This window comes from Martes martes (genome assembly GCF_963455335.1).
Source record: "Martes martes genome assembly, chromosome: 3".
Taxonomy (NCBI): Eukaryota; Metazoa; Chordata; class Mammalia; order Carnivora; family Mustelidae; genus Martes; species Martes martes.
In genome coordinates, this window is record NC_137890.1 from 131,937,248 (window position 1) to 131,943,842 (window position 6,595).

Here is a 6,595-nt window from a genome sequence, read left to right on the forward strand (position 1 = left end):
TAGCCTTTCATATCTCAGCTCCTTGGAAGGTACCAGAATATCTGTGAATAGGAGTGGCCCCTTTCCCACCAAAGTTTCCTAATTTTCAACACAATTGTTGACATTTAGGCTAGTTTCAAACAGAGTGTTAAACAGTCGTCAAAAGGTATTCTCATTCTTTGTCACCAATTACATCTTGAGAAGCTTTAAGGAATTGTCATTTTTTTCTGATTTCCTAAAAGTATGTATATTGTAATTAAGGTGAGGAAAAACTACCTTTTGTCTGTAGTGACATTTTAAAGAATTTTTGTTTATTTATTTGCCAGAGAGAGAGAGAGTGAGTGAGTCAGGCAGAGGGAGAAACAGGCTCCCTGCTGAGCAAGGAGCCCAATGCAGGACTCCATCCCATGACTCTGGCATCATGACCTGAGCCAAAGGTAGACGCTTAACTGATTAAGCCACCCAGGCCTCCCCTATAGTGACATTTTAAAATTAATTTTACTTTACTATATTTACATCCCAAAACAATTCGAGGTAGTTACAAATTTGTTTGCACCAATTATTAGGCTACCATCAGTGGTTGAATTTATTAAATGCCCTGCTAAAATAGTATCCTAGTCAAAGTTTGCTAATTTCACAATTACAATTTGCAACCCATGATTAAATCCTGAATGAATTTTAATTCACAGGATGATTTTTTTAATGAACAAATTCATCTTGTTCATAGACAAGAATAAAATTTGTTCATTAACAAGTTCATCCTTTGAATTACAACCTATTCAGGACTTACTGTGCTTTGAAAATTATTCTAAGTGCTGGATACAAAATATATTCCCTGGTGTCACAGAATTTACAGACTAATAAGGGATGGGTTAGTTTTGTACTGTGTCAACTTAGTTCCACTGAAACCATGCTTCTCAGAATCCCCCGTTTGTGTGTGGTTTTGGTTTAGTGTTGGGCACAAGAAACATCATGTCGAAATTTGGAAGGGAGGAAGAAAGGGAAGTAGCAGCTCTAAAAGCCGGTGTAAAGCCAGGCACTGTTGCACTCATACACATTGTCACGGATCTGCTGGTTCTTCTTGTTGTCATCGGGCAGCCAGCCTGCAGCTCCTGCCGCTCCTGCCTCATCTCCTTCTCCAGCTTCTCTGAGTCCTGGGCCAGATGCATGGTCTTCTCCACAGCAAAGGGTACCAGCTTCTTCTGCCTGCTTCCTACATTATCAGGATTGGAGGTTGTTACAGGCTGAATGCATGTGTCTCCTCAAAATTCCCCAACATGATGGTTTGGGGGGATGAAGATTTTGGGTGTTAATTAGTATAAAAGAGCCCCAAGAGAGCACCGTCATCCCTTCCACCATGGGAACTTACAGAGATAAGGTGGCATCTGTGAACCAGAAGTGAGCTCTCATCAGACAATGAAACCACTAGTATCTTGATCTTGGGTTTTCCACCCTCCAGAACTGTAGGAAATAAATTTCTGTTGCAACAGAGTTTAGCAACAGACTAAAACAGAGGTGGTATGAGATGAACGTGTGTTTGAGTTATCTTCATGGGTTCTTGCTTGTCCTTGCTCTCCCCATGTCATGCCTAGAATTCCTTCCTGACTGCTAAACCTATAGACCCATGAAGACTTCAGACCCACCACCGAGGCAAGGCAAGCAGCTTTTCATAGACTACTTCATCAGCACCCACAATTGTGTAAGGTCTAACCCGTGGATTGAATTTGACTTTTGATATTACTCAGGGCAGTGCTATTTCTCTGGCAAAATCTGAATGATACAGGGAGATAGACTTTGTTTCATGAATCGTATAATAGTTTACAATTATGATTTGTGTTAAGGGATATGAAGGAAGACTACAATGAGCTACAATGAGACAATATAAATATAGACCTTAGATTGGGGAAGGGGGTGTCAGGAAAGCCCCCTTTGAAGAAGTTCTGTTTTAGCTGAGACCCGGAGTTTGAGTAAATGTTAGCCAGGCCAAGAGTTAGACAACAGGAATCAGTGTACAAGAGCTCTGAGGTCCACCCCATTGGAAGAAATGGAGGAAGACAAGAGTAAGCAGAGCGGAAGGAAAGAGGCAGCAAGTGGTAGAGGGCCCTGGATTCCATGTCAAGGTCTTGATGCTTTTCTTGAAAGGGATGGGACAGGAGCATCTTTCTGTTTCTAAAAGATTACTCTGCCTGCTTTGTAAAGGAAATGATTATCTATATATTTGAAAATGATCATCTGATTCTTGAGAAATAAGCATTTTCCATAATGGGATTCAAAGCTGAGCCCTTGGCTGCCTCTTGAAATAGAAGTTACCTGTCAAAAACTCTCAGCATGTCAAAGAACAAACACCTGGCCCCAGAGTCCCCCAAGCCTGACTATCAGATATGTGGAGCATGGTTTAATTGCTATTCTTGATGAATCATATTACAGTATCATAGCTGCCTTTTGCCTTCATATGGTTGCAAAGTCTTTAAGACTTTGAAGTAAGTAATGAAAACTGCAACATCAAGGTTGTGACGGCAACAATGAATTAGAAAGAGAAGATTATTTGAACCCAAGTTTAAAAACACGGAGACCTTATTCTGACACCGAGGTCTTCTTAAATATCACTGACTCATCTCTTCCCATTAGATCTCCAGTTAGCTACATGCTGACAGTTTTGCCTGCAAAAACTATCTTGTTCTAGCAATGTAGCTGCCTTACTACAACTTCTGTTGCACTAGAGTTTTGTTATGCATTTTTATTTCTTCTCAGGAAAAAAGGTTTTGGACGACCATAATTCCTCCATGTCAAATTTGAAAATTTTATTCCCCAAATGACTCCCTGCTAGCTCGAGTAGCCAAAATCGGAGTCACATGAAGAAGAAATGAATAACACAGGTAATGATAATGATGATGATGATCATGATGGTGATATCAATGATGGAATATGGAGGAGGCAAGAGAAGACTGGTTTAAAAACAAGCTTTAAACATGGTAAGGCTGAAAGAAAATACTATGAGAGGTTTGGATTGGTTGTTTTTCCCAAGGAAAGAAAACTCTAGTAATGAAGTCTGATAAATACTGAAAAATAAAGAGAGGAGAAGCAAGAGGTTATTACAATAGGTCTGGCGAATGAAGGGATCATGGCAGTGCAACATCAAGGGGAGCAGATGCGAGAATCTTTTAAAAAGTAAAGGCAGGGGCGCCCGGGTGGCTCAGTGGTTAAGTGCCTGCCTTCAGCTCAGGTCATGATCTCAGGGTCCTGGACCGAGCCCCTTGTCGGGCTCCCTGCTTGGTGGGAAGCCTTCTTCTCCCTCTCCCATCCTCCTGCTTGTTGCCTTCTCTCGCTGTGTCTCTTTCTGTCAAATAAGTAAATAAAATCTTTTTTTTTTTTAAGATTTTATTTATTTACTTGACACACAGAGAGAGATCACAAGTAGGCAGAGGCAGGCAGAGAGAGAGGAGGAAGCAGGCTCCCTGCCAAGCAGAGAGCCCGATGCGGGGCTCGATCCCAGGATCCTGAGATCACGACCTGAGCCGAAGGCAGAGGCTTTAACCCACTGAGCCACCCAGGTGCCCCAATAAATAAAATCTTAAAAAAAAAAAGTAAAGACAACAAGATTTGGAGTCTGGTAGAACATGAACAGTATAGGAGAAATGATCACTCAGTAATGATAATAAGGTTGAAATGGAGTGTCCTGGGGAATGGTAGAGGTAATCTTTATTTTTAAGAAATTGAGACTTACTAATACTAATGAAGAAAATGGTAACTCCAGGCATTTTCTGTAGGTAAACAGAACAATTGAAACTCCTTTTAAAATATAACAGAATTTCCATTTTCCTCAGGCATTCAAATGCAATCAAGCTACTTCAGCCTAGAGATTATCAAGTCCTCAGATACCTGGGAAGGGAAGGTTTTATTTTTTGGAAGAGCGCAACACATGGACACAGTCTCTCAAGCCAGTATGGGTGTGGCCTTTAATTGTCTTGGGTCTTTCATTGTTTGTTAGGTTTGTAGCCTTGGTTTAATTAATGCAGAAGGAAAACATTTCAGAACGAAGTTGTCATGGTAATGACATGATTGGTGTCTTGATTCTTTGTCTGCATATGAACGTATGTGTAGTTGTATCTAAGACAAATGGCATTACAAGAATATGATCGTGCAGTTGCTTATTCCTGTCTTCAGACTGCAGGCTACCCTTGGTATTCACTATAATTAGGTTTCCCCTAAAAGCACATGCCCTGGCAGGAATGGGTGTGAGAGGTGGATGGTGTTTGCCGCCAGCCCCACTTACTTCTGCCCACCCCTCCTCTACCCGGCATCTCCAGTCCCGGTTTGAGTGATCACCTCTCTTATACCTTTTGGAATTCTCACTCACCTCCTCCTTGTTTGGGTCTTTCTCTGCTGTAAGACTTTATAAGTAGGAGAGAAAATGCCATCATTTATGTGATTGGCAAAAGAAAAACAACAATTATTATTTGTGATGAAAACTACTCAGACTGGGCAGGGGGGAGTTGTGAACATTCCATTCCCTCATTCAGAGCAATAAAAGGTTGAGAATCTGGGGGCAAGAGTTCTGTCTTTAAATTGTAAGGTATATTATGCCATAGTTGGTTTGGCGTCAGTTACTAAGGGACTGTGGCTCTAACCTTAGTGCCCAAAGGGGAAGCCTTACTTGTGAGTAGAGTACATTGTGTAGCTTACACTCTGATTCTAGAGAGCTCCTGGAAAAGTATTTTGTTGGCATGTCCCAGTGCAAGGCATTTGGATTCTTGCCTCATTTTCCCCAACATAAAAACAGTATCAGATTCGGCCTTAATTGTCTTTCAGAGCTACCACAGACACTCAAAGTCCTCTAACTACAAAACAGCCTCAAGCCGCTTCAGATTCTCTACTCCCACATTTCTCCCTCTGTCTGATCGGTGCACAAGTCTCTGTGTTGCTTTAAAACCTTTTTATCTTTGGAAAGGCTGGAGCTCCAGGAAACTTGAGAAATTCTTTATCAAGGCTGTCCCAAGAGTTACTGTTTGAGGGGAACAGAGCTTCAGTCTGGGATGATGACAAAGCTCTGGACATGGACAGTGATGCTGGTGGCACAGCCGTGTGAACGTACTTAGTGTCTCTGAACTGTACACTTCAAAGAGTAAATTTTGTGTTACATGTATTTTAGCACAGTTAAGTCAGGTTACTGGTGGCCTGAAGAAGGAGGTAAGAGATTGTATTTGAGAAGAGCCTGGCGTTGTTCTATTTTTGTTGTAGCGATTACATGTCTGTTCAGTAACTATAATACTTACCTTTGCTTTATACTTCAGCATACAATTTTGTGTTTCCCAATAAAGAGATTAATTAAGAAGTTTAAAAAAACACAACTATCTGGAGTGGTAAGAACTGTGAGGGCTTGAGATTCCCTTCCCCTGTGTTGTGCCTTATTTATTTATTTATTTTTTAATGTAAAAGGAATGAATTAGACTAAATGATCTTGGAAGACTTTCTAGGGCTAACATCCCGTAATTGTACAAAATAACTGCTTGTGAATGACATAACTAAAAAAGCAAAAATCCTAGGAGTATTATTTATCTGGGTTATTTGTTCCCTCAAACAAATTGGAAAATCAAAGAAAAAAAAAAAGAAAAAAACTTAGGACTACAAACCCCACTGACTAAGATGAAGAAATATAGATTGTCTAAAATACAGTGTGGGTAGTTGGCTGCTTAGGGATACAAACACGAAGAGAAAGGAATGTCTGTCATTTAATCGAAGGCGGGGGTGGGCAGAAGACTCCACAAGAGGTGGGGGGGGGGGGCGGGGCAACAAGGAAGTCAGATGCAGTCAGTCTCTCTGAGTTGGAGAGATGGAAAAGAAGGCCTTCCACCGCGGCACAGGAGGAAGGTGCTGGCATCTACATTTGTCCTCAGCTTTTTCAAATGCAGGCTCTTCAGAGTCAGTTTTGTTTCTGCACAAAATTATGTTCTTTCCCATAAATCTTTATTTTACAGATTCATCCAAAAAACGCTCAACCATTCCTAACTGATGCCTTTCTTGTGATGTTCCCATTTTCCAAAATTCCTACTCATAATTTGAGGCCTACCTGAAGTCTTCTTTAGCCATAGTGAATCCCTTTCACCATAATGAATCACACCATCCCTTTCCCTGGGTTTCTATGACACTACTATTTCCTGATTCTCCTCCTCCTTCTCTGTCTCTTCCCATTTACATCTTCCTTGGCTTGACTTTTTCTCCCATATCTGAACTTCCTAGAATTCCTAATATCCCAGAAGTTCATTCAGAAAGTTACCATATATATTGTTTCTGGAATTTTACGAACAAAAAGTTGGCAAACCATTGCCTGCAGCCCATCAACTGTTTTTGTAAATAAAGTTTTATTAGAACACAGCCATTTATTTATGCATTGTACATTATTTGTACTCATTTATTTATGCATTGTCTATCATTGCTTTTGTGTTCCACTGGCAGAGTTGAGTAGTTGCCACACAAACCATATGATCCACAAGCCTAAAATATTTTACTATCTGGGTCTTTTCAAAAAAGTTCATCAGCACTTGCTCTAATGAATTAGGCTATTATTTCTTTTTCATCATTACCTTTTTTAAGTTTGTGTTTTATTTCTCCAACTTGA